Genomic DNA, 18797 nt, shown 5'->3' on the forward strand with positions numbered 1-18797 from the left:
ACTAATGTGGGGATGCCCGATCCATTGGTACCATCTACGAGCTTCTACGACCTCCGCAAGGGGTCAAACCACCAAATCTCAACAAAAAAGTACAAGATATTTTTGAATAACTTTTTTTCTGAATGTCGTAGAGACTCGGGCATTTCACACATAATAAATGGGAGACAGCCACGCACCCACGCCAAATTTCAGCACGTTTCAAAAAAGCAGTGCAGAATTATTCACCCTAAGGTGAATAGGGTTAGGTCTGAAATTAGGGTTAGGGTTAGGGTTAGGGTTGCAATTAGGGTTAGGGTTGCAGCCAGGGTTAGGGTTAGGGTTGGGGATGGAAACCCATTGGAGATTGAAGATTTTCTTGAATAACTTTTGTTCCGAAGGTCATAGAGACTTGGAAGTTGGTTCCTTTTAAACTAATGTGGGGATGCCCGATCCATTGGTACCATCTACAAGCTTCTATGACCTCCGCAAGGGGTCAAACCACCAAATCTCAACAAAAAAGTACAAGCTAATTTTGAATAACTTTTTTTCTGAATGTCGTAGAGACTCTGTCATTTCACACATAATAAATGGGAGACAGCCACGCACCCACACCAAATTTCAGCACGTTTCGAAAAAGCAGTGCAGAGTTATTCACCCTAAGGTGAATAGGGTTAGGGCTGAAATTAGGGTTAGGGTTAGGGTTAGGGTTGCAATTAGGGTTAGGGTTGCAGCCAGGGTTAGGGTTAGGGTTGGGGATGGAAACCCATTGGAGATTGAAGATTTTCTTGAATAACTTTTGTTCCGAAGGTCATAGAGACTTGGAAGTTGGTTCCTTCTAAACTAATGTGGGGATGCCCGATCCATTGGTACCATCTATGAGCTTCTATGACCTCCGCAAGGGGTCAAACCACCAAATCTCATCAAAAAAGTACAAGCTAATTTTGAATAACTTTTTTTCTGAATGTCGTAGAGACTCGGGCATTTCACACATAATAAATGGGAGACAGCCACGCACCCACACCAAATTTCAGCACGTTTCGAAAAAGCAGTGCAGAGTTATTCACCCTAAGGTGAATAGGGTTAGGGCTGAAATTAGGGTTAGGGTTAGGGTTAGGGTTGCAATTAGGGTTAGGGTTAGGGTTGCAGCCAGGGTTAGGGTTAGGGTTAGGGTTGCAATTAGGGTTAGGGTTGCAGCCAGGGTTAGGGTTAGGGTTGGGGATGGAAACCCATTGGAGATTGAAGATTTTCTTGAATAACTTTTGTTCCGAAGGTCATAGAGACTTGGAAGTTGGTTCCTTCTAAACTAATGTGGGGATGCTCGATCCATTGGTACCATCTACAAGCTTCTATGACCTCCGCAAGGGGTCAAACCACCAAATCTCAACAAAAAAGTACAAGCTAATTTTGAATAACTTTTTTTCTGAATGTCGTAGAGACTCGGGCATTTCACACATATTAAATGGGAGACAGCCACGCACCCACGCCAAATTTCAGCACGTTTCAAAAAAGCAGTGCAGAGTTATTCACCCTAAGGTGAATAGGGTTAGGGCTGAAATTAGGGTTAGGGTTAGGGTTAGGGTTACAATTAGGGTTAGGGTTAGGGTTGCAATTAGGGTTAGGGTTAGGGTTAGGGTTGCAATTAGGGTTAGGGTTGCAGCCAGGGTTAGGGTTAGGGTTGGGAATGGAAACCCATTGGAGATTGAAGATTTTCTTGAATAACTTTTGTTCCGAAGGTCATAGAGACTTGGAAGTTGGTTCCTTCTCAACTAATGTGGGGATGCCCGATCCATTGGTACCATCTACAAGCTTCTATGACCTCCGCAAGGGGTCAAACCACCAAATCTCAACAAAAAAGTACAAGCTAATTTTGAATAACTTTTTTTCTGAATGTCGTAGAGACTCTGGCATTTCACACATAATAAATGGGAGACAGCCACGCACCCACACCAAATTTCAGCACGTTTCGAAAAAGCAGTGCAGAGTTATTCACCCTAAGGTGAATAGGGTTAGGGCTGAAATTAGGGTTAGGGTTAGGGTTGCAATTAGGGTTAGGGTTGCAGCCAGGGTTAGGGTTAGGGTTGGGGATGGAAACCCATTGGAGATTGAAGATTTTCTTGAATAACTTTTGTTCCGAAGGTCATAGAGACTTGGAAGTTGGTTCCTTCTAAACTAATGTGGGGATGCCCGATCCATTGGTACCATCTACGAGCTTCTACGACCTCCGCAAGGGGTCAAACCACCAAATCTCAACAAAAAAGTACAAGATATTTTTGAATAACTTTTTTTCTGAATGTCGTAGAGACTCGGGCATTTCACACATAATAAATGGGAGACAGCCACGCACCCACGCCAAATTTCAGCACGTTTCAAAAAAGCAGTGCAGAATTATTCACCCTAAGGTGAATAGGGTTAGGTCTGAAATTAGGGTTAGGGTTAGGGTTAGGGTTGCAATTAGGGTTAGGGTTGCAGCCAGGGTTAGGGTTAGGGTTGGGGATGGAAACCCATTGGAGATTGAAGATTTTCTTGAATAACTTTTGTTCCGAAGGTCATAGAGACTTGGAAGTTGGTTCCTTTTAAACTAATGTGGGGATGCCCGATCCATTGGTACCATCTACAAGCTTCTATGACCTCCGCAAGGGGTCAAACCACCAAATCTCAACAAAAAAGTACAAGCTAATTTTGAATAACTTTTTTTCTGAATGTCGTAGAGACTCTGTCATTTCACACATAATAAATGGGAGACAGCCACGCACCCACACCAAATTTCAGCACGTTTCGAAAAAGCAGTGCAGAGTTATTCACCCTAAGGTGAATAGGGTTAGGGCTGAAATTAGGGTTAGGGTTAGGGTTAGGGTTGCAATTAGGGTTAGGGTTGCAGCCAGGGTTAGGGTTAGGGTTGGGGATGGAAACCCATTGGAGATTGAAGATTTTCTTGAATAACTTTTGTTCCGAAGGTCATAGAGACTTGGAAGTTGGTTCCTTCTAAACTAATGTGGGGATGCCCGATCCATTGGTACCATCTATGAGCTTCTATGACCTCCGCAAGGGGTCAAACCACCAAATCTCATCAAAAAAGTACAAGCTAATTTTGAATAACTTTTTTTCTGAATGTCGTAGAGACTCGGGCATTTCACACATAATAAATGGGAGACAGCCACGCACCCACACCAAATTTCAGCACGTTTCGAAAAAGCAGTGCAGAGTTATTCACCCTAAGGTGAATAGGGTTAGGGCTGAAATTAGGGTTAGGGTTAGGGTTAGGGTTGCAATTAGGGTTAGGGTTGCAGCCAGGGTTAGGGTTAGGGTTGGGGATGGAAACCCATTGGAGATGGAAGATTTTCTTGAATAACTTTTGTTCTGAAGGTCATAGAGACTTGGAAGTTGATTCCATCTGAACTAATGTGGGGATGCCCGATCCATTGGTACCATCTACGAGCTTCTACGACCTCCACAAGGGGTCAAACCACCAAATCTCAACGAAAAAGTACAAGATATTTTTGAATAACTTTATTTCTGAATGTCGTAGAGACTCGGGCATTTCACACATAATAAATGGGAGACAGCCACGCACCCACGCCAAATTTCAGCACGTTTCGAAAAAGCAGTGCAGAGTTATTCACCCTAAGGTGAATAGGGTTAGGGCTGAAATTAGGGTTAGGGTTAGGGTTAGGGTTGCAATTAGGGTTAGGGTTGCAGCCAGGGTTAGGGTTAGGGTTGGGGATGGAAACCCATTGGAGATTGAAGATTTTCTTGAATAACTTTTGTTCCGAAGGTCATAGAGACTTGGAAGTTGGTTCCTTCTAAACTAATGTGGGGATGCCCGATCCATTGGTACCATCTACGAGCTTCTACGACCTCCGCAAGGGGTCAAACCACCAAATCTCAACAAAAAAGTACAAGATATTTTTGAATAACTTTTTTTCTGAATGTCGTAGAGACTCGGGCATTTCACACATAATAAATGGGAGACAGCCACGCACCCACGCCAAATTTCAGCACGTTTCAAAAAAGCAGTGCAGAATTATTCACCCTAAGGTGAATAGGGTTAGGTCTGAAATTAGGGTTAGGGTTAGGGTTAGGGTTGCAATTAGGGTTAGGGTTGCAGCCAGGGTTAGGGTTAGGGTTGGGGATGGAAACCCATTGGAGATTGAAGATTTTCTTGAATAACTTTTGTTCCGAAGGTCATAGAGACTTGGAAGTTGGTTCCTTTTAAACTAATGTGGGGATGCCCGATCCATTGGTACCATCTACAAGCTTCTATGACCTCCGCAAGGGGTCAAACCACCAAATCTCAACAAAAAAGTACAAGCTAATTTTGAATAACTTTTTTTCTGAATGTCGTAGAGACTCTGGCATTTCACACATAATAAATGGGAGACAGCCACGCACCCACACCAAATTTCAGCACGTTTCGAAAAAGCAGTGCAGAGTTATTCACCCTAAGGTGAATAGGGTTAGGGCTGAAATTAGGGTTAGGGTTAGGGTTGCAATTAGGGTTAGGGTTGCAGCCAGGGTTAGGGTTAGGGTTGGGGATGGAAACCCATTGGAGATTGAAGATTTTCTTGAATAACTTTTGTTCCGAAGGTCATAGAGACTTGGAAGTTGGTTCCTTCTAAACTAATGTGGGGATGCCCGATCCATTGGTACCATCTACGAGCTTCTACGACCTCCGCAAGGGGTCAAACCACCAAATCTCAACAAAAAAGTACAAGATATTTTTGAATAACTTTTTTTCTGAATGTCGTAGAGACTCGGGCATTTCACACATAATAAATGGGAGACAGCCACGCACCCACGCCAAATTTCAGCACGTTTCAAAAAAGCAGTGCAGAATTATTCACCCTAAGGTGAATAGGGTTAGGTCTGAAATTAGGGTTAGGGTTAGGGTTAGGGTTGCAATTAGGGTTAGGGTTGCAGCCAGGGTTAGGGTTAGGGTTGGGGATGGAAACCCATTGGAGATTGAAGATTTTCTTGAATAACTTTTGTTCCGAAGGTCATAGAGACTTGGAAGTTGGTTCCTTTTAAACTAATGTGGGGATGCCCGATCCATTGGTACCATCTACAAGCTTCTATGACCTCCGCAAGGGGTCAAACCACCAAATCTCAACAAAAAAGTACAAGCTAATTTTGAATAACTTTTTTTCTGAATGTCGTAGAGACTCTGTCATTTCACACATAATAAATGGGAGACAGCCACGCACCCACACCAAATTTCAGCACGTTTCGAAAAAGCAGTGCAGAGTTATTCACCCTAAGGTGAATAGGGTTAGGGCTGAAATTAGGGTTAGGGTTAGGGTTAGGGTTGCAATTAGGGTTAGGGTTGCAGCCAGGGTTAGGGTTAGGGTTGGGGATGGAAACCCATTGGAGATTGAAGATTTTCTTGAATAACTTTTGTTCCGAAGGTCATAGAGACTTGGAAGTTGGTTCCTTCTAAACTAATGTGGGGATGCCCGATCCATTGGTACCATCTATGAGCTTCTATGACCTCCGCAAGGGGTCAAACCACCAAATCTCATCAAAAAAGTACAAGCTAATTTTGAATAACTTTTTTTCTGAATGTCGTAGAGACTCGGGCATTTCACACATAATAAATGGGAGACAGCCACGCACCCACACCAAATTTCAGCACGTTTCGAAAAAGCAGTGCAGAGTTATTCACCCTAAGGTGAATAGGGTTAGGGCTGAAATTAGGGTTAGGGTTAGGGTTAGGGTTGCAATTAGGGTTAGGGTTGCAGCCAGGGTTAGGGTTAGGGTTGGGGATGGAAACCCATTGGAGATGGAAGATTTTCTTGAATAACTTTTGTTCTGAAGGTCATAGAGACTTGGAAGTTGATTCCATCTGAACTAATGTGGGGATGCCCGATCCATTGGTACCATCTACGAGCTTCTACGACCTCCACAAGGGGTCAAACCACCAAATCTCAACGAAAAAGTACAAGATATTTTTGAATAACTTTATTTCTGAATGTCGTAGAGACTCGGGCATTTCACACATAATAAATGGGAGACAGCCACGCACCCACGCCAAATTTCAGCACGTTTCGAAAAAGCAGTGCAGAGTTATTCACCCTAAGGTGAATAGGGTTAGGGCTGAAATTAGGGTTAGGGTTAGGGTTAGGGTTGCAATTAGGGTTAGGGTTGCAGCCAGGGTTAGGGTTAGGGTTGGGGATGGAAACCCATTGGAGATTGAAGATTTTCTTGAATAACTTTTGTTCCGAAGGTCATAGAGACTTGGAAGTTGGTTCCTTCTAAACTAATGTGGGGATGCCCGATCCATTGGTACCATCTACGAGCTTCTACGACCTCCGCAAGGGGTCAAACCACCAAATCTCAACAAAAAAGTACAAGATATTTTTGAATAACTTTTTTTCTGAATGTCGTAGAGACTCGGGCATTTCACACATAATAAATGGGAGACAGCCACGCACCCACGCCAAATTTCAGCACGTTTCAAAAAAGCAGTGCAGAATTATTCACCCTAAGGTGAATAGGGTTAGGTCTGAAATTAGGGTTAGGGTTAGGGTTAGGGTTGCAATTAGGGTTAGGGTTGCAGCCAGGGTTAGGGTTAGGGTTGGGGATGGAAACCCATTGGAGATTGAAGATTTTCTTGAATAACTTTTGTTCCGAAGGTCATAGAGACTTGGAAGTTGGTTCCTTTTAAACTAATGTGGGGATGCCCGATCCATTGGTACCATCTACAAGCTTCTATGACCTCCGCAAGGGGTCAAACCACCAAATCTCAACAAAAAAGTACAAGCTAATTTTGAATAACTTTTTTTCTGAATGTCGTAGAGACTCTGTCATTTCACACATAATAAATGGGAGACAGCCACGCACCCACACCAAATTTCAGCACGTTTCGAAAAAGCAGTGCAGAGTTATTCACCCTAAGGTGAATAGGGTTAGGGCTGAAATTAGGGTTAGGGTTAGGGTTAGGGTTGCAATTAGGGTTAGGGTTGCAGCCAGGGTTAGGGTTAGGGTTGGGGATGGAAACCCATTGGAGATTGAAGATTTTCTTGAATAACTTTTGTTCCGAAGGTCATAGAGACTTGGAAGTTGGTTCCTTCTAAACTAATGTGGGGATGCCCGATCCATTGGTACCATCTATGAGCTTCTATGACCTCCGCAAGGGGTCAAACCACCAAATCTCATCAAAAAAGTACAAGCTAATTTTGAATAACTTTTTTTCTGAATGTCGTAGAGACTCGGGCATTTCACACATAATAAATGGGAGACAGCCACGCACCCACACCAAATTTCAGCACGTTTCGAAAAAGCAGTGCAGAGTTATTCACCCTAAGGTGAATAGGGTTAGGGCTGAAATTAGGGTTAGGGTTAGGGTTAGGGTTGCAATTAGGGTTAGGGTTGCAGCCAGGGTTAGGGTTAGGGTTGGGGATGGAAACCCATTGGAGATGGAAGATTTTCTTGAATAACTTTTGTTCTGAAGGTCATAGAGACTTGGAAGTTGATTCCATCTGAACTAATGTGGGGATGCCCGATCCATTGGTACCATCTACGAGCTTCTACGACCTCCACAAGGGGTCAAACCACCAAATCTCAACGAAAAAGTACAAGATATTTTTGAATAACTTTATTTCTGAATGTCGTAGAGACTCGGGCATTTCACACATAATAAATGGGAGACAGCCACGCACCCACGCCAAATTTCAGCACGTTTCGAAAAAGCAGTGCAGAGTTATTCACCCTAAGGTGAATAGGGTTAGGGCTGAAATTAGGGTTAGGGTTAGGGTTAGGGTTGCAATTAGGGTTAGGGTTGCAGCCAGGGTTAGGGTTAGGGTTGGGGATGGAAACCCATTGGAGATTGAAGATTTTCTTGAATAACTTTTGTTCCGAAGGTCATAGAGACTTGGAAGTTGGTTCCTTCTAAACTAATGTGGGGATGCCCGATCCATTGGTACCATCTACGAGCTTCTACGACCTCCACAAGGGGTCAAACCACCAAATCTCAACGAAAAAGTACAAGCTAATTTTGAATAACTTTTTTTCTGAATGTCGTAGAGACTCGGGCATTTCACACATAATAAATGGGAGACAGCCACGCACCCACACCAAATTTCAGCACGTTTCAAAAAAGCAGTGCAGAGTTATTCACCCTAAGGTGAATAGGGTTAGGGCTGAAATTAGGGTTAGGGTTAGGGTTGCAATTAGGGTTAGGGTTGCAGCCAGGGTTAGGGTTAGGGTTGGGGATGGAAACCCATTGGAGATTGAAGATTTTCTTGAATAACTTTTGTTCCGAAGGTCATAGAGACTTGGAAGTTGGTTCCTTCTAAACTAATGTGGGGATGCCCGATCCATTGGTACCATCTACAAGCTTCTATGACCTCCACAAGGGGTCAAACCACCAAATCTCAACAAAAAAGTACAAGATATTTTTGAATAACTTTTTTTCTGAATGTCGTAGAGACTCGGGCATTTCACACATAATAAATGGGAGACAGCCACGCACCCACGCCAAATTTCAGCACGTTTCAAAAAAGCAGTGCAGAATTATTCACCCTAAGGTGAATAGGGTTAGGTCTGAAATTAGGGTTAGGGTTAGGGTTAGGGTTGCAATTAGGGTTAGGGTTGCAGCCAGGGTTAGGGTTAGGGTTGGGGATGGAAACCCATTGGAGATTGAAGATTTTCTTGAATAACTTTTGTTCCGAAGGTCATAGAGACTTGGAAGTTGGTTCCTTTTAAACTAATGTGGGGATGCCCGATCCATTGGTACCATCTACAAGCTTCTATGACCTCCGCAAGGGGTCAAACCACCAAATCTCAACAAAAAAGTACAAGCTAATTTTGAATAACTTTTTTTCTGAATGTCGTAGAGACTCTGTCATTTCACACATAATAAATGGGAGACAGCCACGCACCCACACCAAATTTCAGCACGTTTCGAAAAAGCAGTGCAGAGTTATTCACCCTAAGGTGAATAGGGTTAGGGCTGAAATTAGGGTTAGGGTTAGGGTTAGGGTTGCAATTAGGGTTAGGGTTGCAGCCAGGGTTAGGGTTAGGGTTGGGGATGGAAACCCATTGGAGATTGAAGATTTTCTTGAATAACTTTTGTTCCGAAGGTCATAGAGACTTGGAAGTTGGTTCCTTCTAAACTAATGTGGGGATGCCCGATCCATTGGTACCATCTATGAGCTTCTATGACCTCCGCAAGGGGTCAAACCACCAAATCTCATCAAAAAAGTACAAGCTAATTTTGAATAACTTTTTTTCTGAATGTCGTAGAGACTCGGGCATTTCACACATAATAAATGGGAGACAGCCACGCACCCACACCAAATTTCAGCACGTTTCGAAAAAGCAGTGCAGAGTTATTCACCCTAAGGTGAATAGGGTTAGGGCTGAAATTAGGGTTAGGGTTAGGGTTAGGGTTGCAATTAGGGTTAGGGTTGCAGCCAGGGTTAGGGTTAGGGTTGGGGATGGAAACCCATTGGAGATGGAAGATTTTCTTGAATAACTTTTGTTCTGAAGGTCATAGAGACTTGGAAGTTGATTCCATCTGAACTAATGTGGGGATGCCCGATCCATTGGTACCATCTACGAGCTTCTACGACCTCCACAAGGGGTCAAACCACCAAATCTCAACGAAAAAGTACAAGATATTTTTGAATAACTTTATTTCTGAATGTCGTAGAGACTCGGGCATTTCACACATAATAAATGGGAGACAGCCACGCACCCACGCCAAATTTCAGCACGTTTCGAAAAAGCAGTGCAGAGTTATTCACCCTAAGGTGAATAGGGTTAGGGCTGAAATTAGGGTTAGGGTTAGGGTTAGGGTTGCAATTAGGGTTAGGGTTGCAGCCAGGGTTAGGGTTAGGGTTGGGGATGGAAACCCATTGGAGATTGAAGATTTTCTTGAATAACTTTTGTTCCGAAGGTCATAGAGACTTGGAAGTTGGTTCCTTCTAAACTAATGTGGGGATGCCCGATCCATTGGTACCATCTACGAGCTTCTACGACCTCCACAAGGGGTCAAACCACCAAATCTCAACGAAAAAGTACAAGCTAATTTTGAATAACTTTTTTTCTGAATGTCGTAGAGACTCGGGCATTTCACACATAATAAATGGGAGACAGCCACGCACCCACACCAAATTTCAGCACGTTTCAAAAAAGCAGTGCAGAGTTATTCACCCTAAGGTGAATAGGGTTAGGGCTGAAATTAGGGTTAGGGTTAGGGTTGCAATTAGGGTTAGGGTTGCAGCCAGGGTTAGGGTTAGGGTTGGGGATGGAAACCCATTGGAGATTGAAGATTTTCTTGAATAACTTTTGTTCCGAAGGTCATAGAGACTTGGAAGTTGGTTCCTTCTAAACTAATGTGGGGATGCCCGATCCATTGGTACCATCTACAAGCTTCTATGACCTCCACAAGGGGTCAAACCACCAAATCTCAACAAAAAAGTACAAGATATTTTTGAATAACTTTTTTTCTGAATGTCGTAGAGACTCGGGCATTTCACACATAATAAATGGGAGACAGCCACGCACCCACGCCAAATTTCAGCACGTTTCAAAAAAGCAGTGCAGAATTATTCACCCTAAGGTGAATAGGGTTAGGTCTGAAATTAGGGTTAGGGTTAGGGTTAGGGTTGCAATTAGGGTTAGGGTTGCAGCCAGGGTTAGGGTTAGGGTTGGGGATGGAAACCCATTGGAGATTGAAGATTTTCTTGAATAACTTTTGTTCCGAAGGTCATAGAGACTTGGAAGTTGGTTCCTTTTAAACTAATGTGGGGATGCCCGATCCATTGGTACCATCTACAAGCTTCTATGACCTCCGCAAGGGGTCAAACCACCAAATCTCAACAAAAAAGTACAAGCTAATTTTGAATAACTTTTTTTCTGAATGTCGTAGAGACTCTGTCATTTCACACATAATAAATGGGAGACAGCCACGCACCCACACCAAATTTCAGCACGTTTCGAAAAAGCAGTGCAGAGTTATTCACCCTAAGGTGAATAGGGTTAGGGCTGAAATTAGGGTTAGGGTTAGGGTTAGGGTTGCAATTAGGGTTAGGGTTGCAGCCAGGGTTAGGGTTAGGGTTGGGGATGGAAACCCATTGGAGATTGAAGATTTTCTTGAATAACTTTTGTTCCGAAGGTCATAGAGACTTGGAAGTTGGTTCCTTCTAAACTAATGTGGGGATGCCCGATCCATTGGTACCATCTATGAGCTTCTATGACCTCCGCAAGGGGTCAAACCACCAAATCTCATCAAAAAAGTACAAGCTAATTTTGAATAACTTTTTTTCTGAATGTCGTAGAGACTCGGGCATTTCACACATAATAAATGGGAGACAGCCACGCACCCACACCAAATTTCAGCACGTTTCGAAAAAGCAGTGCAGAGTTATTCACCCTAAGGTGAATAGGGTTAGGGCTGAAATTAGGGTTAGGGTTAGGGTTAGGGTTGCAATTAGGGTTAGGGTTAGGGTTGCAGCCAGGGTTAGGGTTAGGGTTAGGGTTGCAATTAGGGTTAGGGTTGCAGCCAGGGTTAGGGTTAGGGTTGGGGATGGAAACCCATTGGAGATTGAAGATTTTCTTGAATAACTTTTGTTCCGAAGGTCATAGAGACTTGGAAGTTGGTTCCTTCTAAACTAATGTGGGGATGCCCGATCCATTGGTACCATCTACAAGCTTCTATGACCTCCGCAAGGGGTCAAACCACCAAATCTCAACAAAAAAGTACAAGCTAATTTTGAATAACTTTTTTTCTGAATGTCGTAGAGACTCGGGCATTTCACACATATTAAATGGGAGACAGCCACGCACCCACGCCAAATTTCAGCACGTTTCAAAAAAGCAGTGCAGAGTTATTCACCCTAAGGTGAATAGGGTTAGGGCTGAAATTAGGGTTAGGGTTAGGGTTAGGGTTACAATTAGGGTTAGGGTTAGGGTTGCAATTAGGGTTAGGGTTAGGGTTAGGGTTGCAATTAGGGTTAGGGTTGCAGCCAGGGTTAGGGTTAGGGTTGGGAATGGAAACCCATTGGAGATTGAAGATTTTCTTGAATAACTTTTGTTCCGAAGGTCATAGAGACTTGGAAGTTGGTTCCTTCTCAACTAATGTGGGGATGCCCGATCCATTGGTACCATCTACAAGCTTCTATGACCTCCGCAAGGGGTCAAACCACCAAATCTCAACAAAAAAGTACAAGCTAATTTTGAATAACTTTTTTTCTGAATGTCGTAGAGACTCTGGCATTTCACACATAATAAATGGGAGACAGCCACGCACCCACACCAAATTTCAGCACGTTTCGAAAAAGCAGTGCAGAGTTATTCACCCTAAGGTGAATAGGGTTAGGGCTGAAATTAGGGTTAGGGTTAGGGTTGCAATTAGGGTTAGGGTTGCAGCCAGGGTTAGGGTTAGGGTTGGGGATGGAAACCCATTGGAGATTGAAGATTTTCTTGAATAACTTTTGTTCCGAAGGTCATAGAGACTTGGAAGTTGGTTCCTTCTAAACTAATGTGGGGATGCCCGATCCATTGGTACCATCTACGAGCTTCTACGACCTCCGCAAGGGGTCAAACCACCAAATCTCAACAAAAAAGTACAAGATATTTTTGAATAACTTTTTTTCTGAATGTCGTAGAGACTCGGGCATTTCACACATAATAAATGGGAGACAGCCACGCACCCACGCCAAATTTCAGCACGTTTCAAAAAAGCAGTGCAGAATTATTCACCCTAAGGTGAATAGGGTTAGGTCTGAAATTAGGGTTAGGGTTAGGGTTAGGGTTGCAATTAGGGTTAGGGTTGCAGCCAGGGTTAGGGTTAGGGTTGGGGATGGAAACCCATTGGAGATTGAAGATTTTCTTGAATAACTTTTGTTCCGAAGGTCATAGAGACTTGGAAGTTGGTTCCTTTTAAACTAATGTGGGGATGCCCGATCCATTGGTACCATCTACAAGCTTCTATGACCTCCGCAAGGGGTCAAACCACCAAATCTCAACAAAAAAGTACAAGCTAATTTTGAATAACTTTTTTTCTGAATGTCGTAGAGACTCTGTCATTTCACACATAATAAATGGGAGACAGCCACGCACCCACACCAAATTTCAGCACGTTTCGAAAAAGCAGTGCAGAGTTATTCACCCTAAGGTGAATAGGGTTAGGGCTGAAATTAGGGTTAGGGTTAGGGTTAGGGTTGCAATTAGGGTTAGGGTTGCAGCCAGGGTTAGGGTTAGGGTTGGGGATGGAAACCCATTGGAGATTGAAGATTTTCTTGAATAACTTTTGTTCCGAAGGTCATAGAGACTTGGAAGTTGGTTCCTTCTAAACTAATGTGGGGATGCCCGATCCATTGGTACCATCTATGAGCTTCTATGACCTCCGCAAGGGGTCAAACCACCAAATCTCATCAAAAAAGTACAAGCTAATTTTGAATAACTTTTTTTCTGAATGTCGTAGAGACTCGGGCATTTCACACATAATAAATGGGAGACAGCCACGCACCCACACCAAATTTCAGCACGTTTCGAAAAAGCAGTGCAGAGTTATTCACCCTAAGGTGAATAGGGTTAGGGCTGAAATTAGGGTTAGGGTTAGGGTTAGGGTTGCAATTAGGGTTAGGGTTGCAGCCAGGGTTAGGGTTAGGGTTGGGGATGGAAACCCATTGGAGATGGAAGATTTTCTTGAATAACTTTTGTTCTGAAGGTCATAGAGACTTGGAAGTTGATTCCATCTGAACTAATGTGGGGATGCCCGATCCATTGGTACCATCTACGAGCTTCTACGACCTCCACAAGGGGTCAAACCACCAAATCTCAACGAAAAAGTACAAGATATTTTTGAATAACTTTATTTCTGAATGTCGTAGAGACTCGGGCATTTCACACATAATAAATGGGAGACAGCCACGCACCCACGCCAAATTTCAGCACGTTTCGAAAAAGCAGTGCAGAGTTATTCACCCTAAGGTGAATAGGGTTAGGGCTGAAATTAGGGTTAGGGTTAGGGTTAGGGTTGCAATTAGGGTTAGGGTTGCAGCCAGGGTTAGGGTTAGGGTTGGGGATGGAAACCCATTGGAGATTGAAGATTTTCTTGAATAACTTTTGTTCCGAAGGTCATAGAGACTTGGAAGTTGGTTCCTTCTAAACTAATGTGGGGATGCCCGATCCATTGGTACCATCTACGAGCTTCTACGACCTCCACAAGGGGTCAAACCACCAAATCTCAACGAAAAAGTACAAGCTAATTTTGAATAACTTTTTTTCTGAATGTCGTAGAGACTCGGGCATTTCACACATAATAAATGGGAGACAGCCACGCACCCACACCAAATTTCAGCACGTTTCAAAAAAGCAGTGCAGAGTTATTCACCCTAAGGTGAATAGGGTTAGGGCTGAAATTAGGGTTAGGGTTAGGGTTGCAATTAGGGTTAGGGTTGCAGCCAGGGTTAGGGTTAGGGTTGGGGATGGAAACCCATTGGAGATTGAAGATTTTCTTGAATAACTTTTGTTCCGAAGGTCATAGAGACTTGGAAGTTGGTTCCTTCTAAACTAATGTGGGGATGCCCGATCCATTGGTACCATCTACGAGCTTCTATGACCTCCGCAAGGGGTCAAACCACCAAATCTCAACAAAAAAGTACAAGCTAATTTTGAATAACTTTTTTTCTGAATGTCATAGAGACTCGGGCATTTCACACATAATAAATGGGAGACAGCCACGCACCCACACCAAATTTCAGCACGTTTCAAAAAAGCAGTGCAGAGTTATTCACCCTAAGGTGAATAGGGTTAGGGCTGAAATTAGGGTTAGGGTTAGGGTTAGGGTTACAATTAGGGTTAGGGTTAGGGTTGCAATTAGGGTTAGGGTTAGGGTTAGGGTTGCAATTAGGGTTAGGGTTGCAGCCAGGGTCAGGGTTAGGGTTGGGGATGGAAACCCATTGGAGATTGAAGATTTTCTTGAATAACTTTTGTTCCGAAGGTCATAGAGACTTGGAAGTTGGTTCCTTCTAAACTAATGTGGGGATGCCCGATCCATTGGTACCATCTACAAGCTTCTATGACCTCCGCAAGGGGTCAAACCACCAAATCTCAACAAAAAAGTACAAGCTAATTTTGAATAACTTTTTTTCTGAATGTCGTAGAGACTCTGGCATTTCACACATAATAAATGGGAGACAGCCACGCACCCACACCAAATTTCAGCACGTTTCGAAAAAGCAGTGCAGAGTTATTCACCCTAAGGTGAATAGGGTTAGGGCTGAAATTAGGGTTAGGGTTAGGGTTAGGGTTGCAATTAGGGTTAGGGTTGCAGCCAGGGTTAGGGTTAGGGTTGGGGATGGAAACCCATTGGAGATTGAAGATTTTCTTGAATAACTTTTGTTCCAAAGGTCATAGAGACTTGGAAGTTGGTTCCTTTTAAACTAATGTGGGGATGCCCGATCCATTGGTACCATCTACAAGCTTCTATGACCTCCGCAAGGGGTCAAACCACCAAATCTCAACAAAAAAGTACAAGCTAATTTTGAATAACTTTTTTTCTGAATGTCGTAGAGACTCTGTCATTTCACACATAATAAATGGGAGACAGCCACGCACCCACACCAAATTTCAGCACGTTTCGAAAAAGCAGTGCAGAGTTATTCACCCTAAGGTGAATAGGGTTAGGGCTGAAATTAGGGTTAGGGTTAGGGTTGCAGCCAGGGTTAGGGTTAGGGTTAGGGTTGCAATTAGGGTTAGGGTTGCAGCCAGGGTTAGGGTTAGGGTTGGGGATGGAAACCCATTGGAGATTGAAGATTTTCTTGAATAACTTTTGTTCCGAAGGTCATAGAGACTTGGAAGTTGGTTCCTTCTAAACTAATGTGGGGATGCCCGATCCATTGGTACCATCTACAAGCTTCTATGACCTCCGCAAGGGGTCAAACCACCAAATCTCAACAAAAAAGTACAAGCTAATTTTGAATAACTTTTTTTCTGAATGTCGTAGAGACTCGGGCATTTCACACATAATAAATGGGAGACAGCCACGCACCCACGCCAAATTTCAGCACGTTTCGAAAAAGCAGTGCAGAGTTATTCACCCTAAGGTGAATAGGGTTAGGGCTGAAATTAGGGTTAGGGTTAGGGTTAGGGTTGCAATTAGGGTTAGGGTTAGGGTTGCAGCCAGGGTTAGGGTTAGGGTTAGGGTTGCAATTAGGGTTAGGGTTGCAGCCAGGGTTAGGGTTAGGGTTGGGGATGGAAACCCATTGGAGATTGAAGATTTTCTTGAATAACTTTTGTTCCGAAGGTCATAGAGACTTGGAAGTTGGTTCCTTCTAAACTAATGTGGGGATGCCCGATCCATTGGTACCATCTATGAGCTTCTATGACCTCCGCAAGGGGTCAAACCACCAAATCTCATCAAAAAAGTACAAGCTAATTTTGAATAACTTTTTTTCTGAATGTCGTAGAGACTCGGGCATTTCACACATAATAAATGGGAGACAGCCACGCACCCACACCAAATTTCAGCACGTTTCGAAAAAGCAGTGCAGAGTTATTCACCCTAAGGTGAATAGGGTTAGGGCTGAAATTAGGGTTAGGGTTAGGGTTAGGGTTGCAATTAGGGTTAGGGTTGCAGCCAGGGTTAGGGTTAGGGTTGGGGATGGAAACCCATTGGAGATGGAAGATTTTCTTGAATAACTTTTGTTCTGAAGGTCATAGAGACTTGGAAGTTGATTCCATCTGAACTAATGTGGGGATGCCCGATCCATTGGTACCATCTACGAGCTTCTACGACCTCCACAAGGGGTCAAACCACCAAATCTCAACGAAAAAGTACAAGATATTTTTGAATAACTTTATTTCTGAATGTCGTAGAGACTCGGGCATTTCACACATAATAAATGGGAGACAGCCACGCACCCACGCCAAATTTCAGCACGTTTCGAAAAAGCAGTGCAGAGTTATTCACCCTAAGGTGAATAGGGTTAGGGCTGAAATTAGGGTTAGGGTTAGGGTTAGGGTTGCAATTAGGGTTAGGGTTGCAGCCAGGGTTAGGGTTAGGGTTGGGGATGGAAACCCATTGGAGATTGAAGATTTTCTTGAATAACTTTTGTTCCGAAGGTCATAGAGACTTGGAAGTTGGTTCCTTCTAAACTAATGTGGGGATGCCCGATCCATTGGTACCATCTACGAGCTTCTACGACCTCCACAAGGGGTCAAACCACCAAATCTCAACGAAAAAGTACAAGCTAATTTTGAATAACTTTTTTTCTGAATGTCGTAGAGACTCGGGCATTTCACACATAATAAATGGGAGACAGCCACGCACCCACACCAAATTTCAGCACGTTTCAAAAAAGCAGTGCAGAGTTATTCACCCTAAGGTGAATAGGGTTAGGGCTGAAATTAGGGTTAGGGTTAGGGTTGCAATTAGGGTTAGGGTTGCAGCCAGGGTTAGGGTTAGGGTTGGGGATGGAAACCCATTGGAGATTGAAGATTTTCTTGAATAACTTTTGTTCCGAAGGTCATAGAGACTTGGAAGTTGGTTCCTTCTAAACTAATGTGGGGATGCCCGATCCATTGGTACCATCTACGAGCTTCTATGACCTCCGCAAGGGGTCAAACCACCAAATCTCAACAAAAAAGTACAAGCTAATTTTGAATAACTTTTTTTCTGAATGTCATAGAGACTCGGGCATTTCACACATAATAAATGGGAGACAGCCACGCACCCACACCAAATTTCAGCACGTTTCAAAAAAGCAGTGCAGAGTTATTCACCCTAAGGTGAATAGGGTTAGGGCTGAAATTAGGGTTAGGGTTAGGGTTAGGGTTACAATTAGGGTTAGGGTTAGGGTTGCAATTAGGGTTAGGGTTAGGGTTAGGGTTGCAATTAGGGTTAGGGTTGCAGCCAGGGTTAGGGTTAGGGTTGGGGATGGAAACCCATTGGAGATTGAAGATTTTCTTGAATAACTTTTGTTCCGAAGGTCATAGAGACTTGGAAGTTGGTTCCTTCTAAACTAATGTGGGGATGCCCGATCCATTGGTACCATCTACAAGCTTCTATGACCTCCGCAAGGGGTCAAACCACCAAATCTCAACAAAAAAGTACAAGCTAATTTTGAATAACTTTTTTTCTGAATGTCGTAGAGACTCTGGCATTTCACACATAATAAATGGGAGACAGCCACGCACCCACACCAAATTTCAGCACGTTTCGAAAAAGCAGTGCAGAGTTATTCACCCTAAGGTGAATAGGGTTAGGGCTGAAATTAGGGTTAGGGTTAGGGTTAGGGTTGCAATTAGGGTTAGGGTTGCAGCCAGGGTTAGGGTTAGGGTTGGGGATGGAAACCCATTGGAGATTGAAGATTTTCTTGAATAACTTTTGTTCCGAAGGTCATAGAGACTTGGAAGTTGGTTCCTTTTAAACTAATGTGGGGATGCCCGATCCATTGGTACCATCTACAAGCTTCTATGACCTCCGCAAGGGGTCAAACCACCAAATCTCAACAAAAAAGTACAAGCTAATTTTGAATAACTTTTTTTCTGAATGTCGTAGAGACTCTGTCATTTCACACATAATAAATGGGAGACAGCCACGCACCCACACCAAATTTCAGCACGTTTCGAAAAAGCAGTGCAGAGTTATTCACCCTAAGGTGAATAGGGTTAGGGCTGAAATTAGGGTTAGGGTTAGGGTTAGGGTTGCAATTAGGGTTAGGGTTAGGGTTGCAATTAGGGTTAGGGTTAGGGTTAGGGTTGCAATTAGGGTTAGGGTTGCAGCCAGGGTTAGGGTTAGGGTTGGGGATGGAAACCCATTGGAGATTGAAGATTTTCTTGAATAACTTTTGTTCCGAAGGTCATAGAGA

This window comes from Paralichthys olivaceus, chromosome 14, assembly GCF_024713975.1.
Source record: "Paralichthys olivaceus isolate ysfri-2021 chromosome 14, ASM2471397v2, whole genome shotgun sequence".
In the NCBI taxonomy this organism is placed as follows: domain Eukaryota; kingdom Metazoa; phylum Chordata; class Actinopteri; order Pleuronectiformes; family Paralichthyidae; genus Paralichthys; species Paralichthys olivaceus.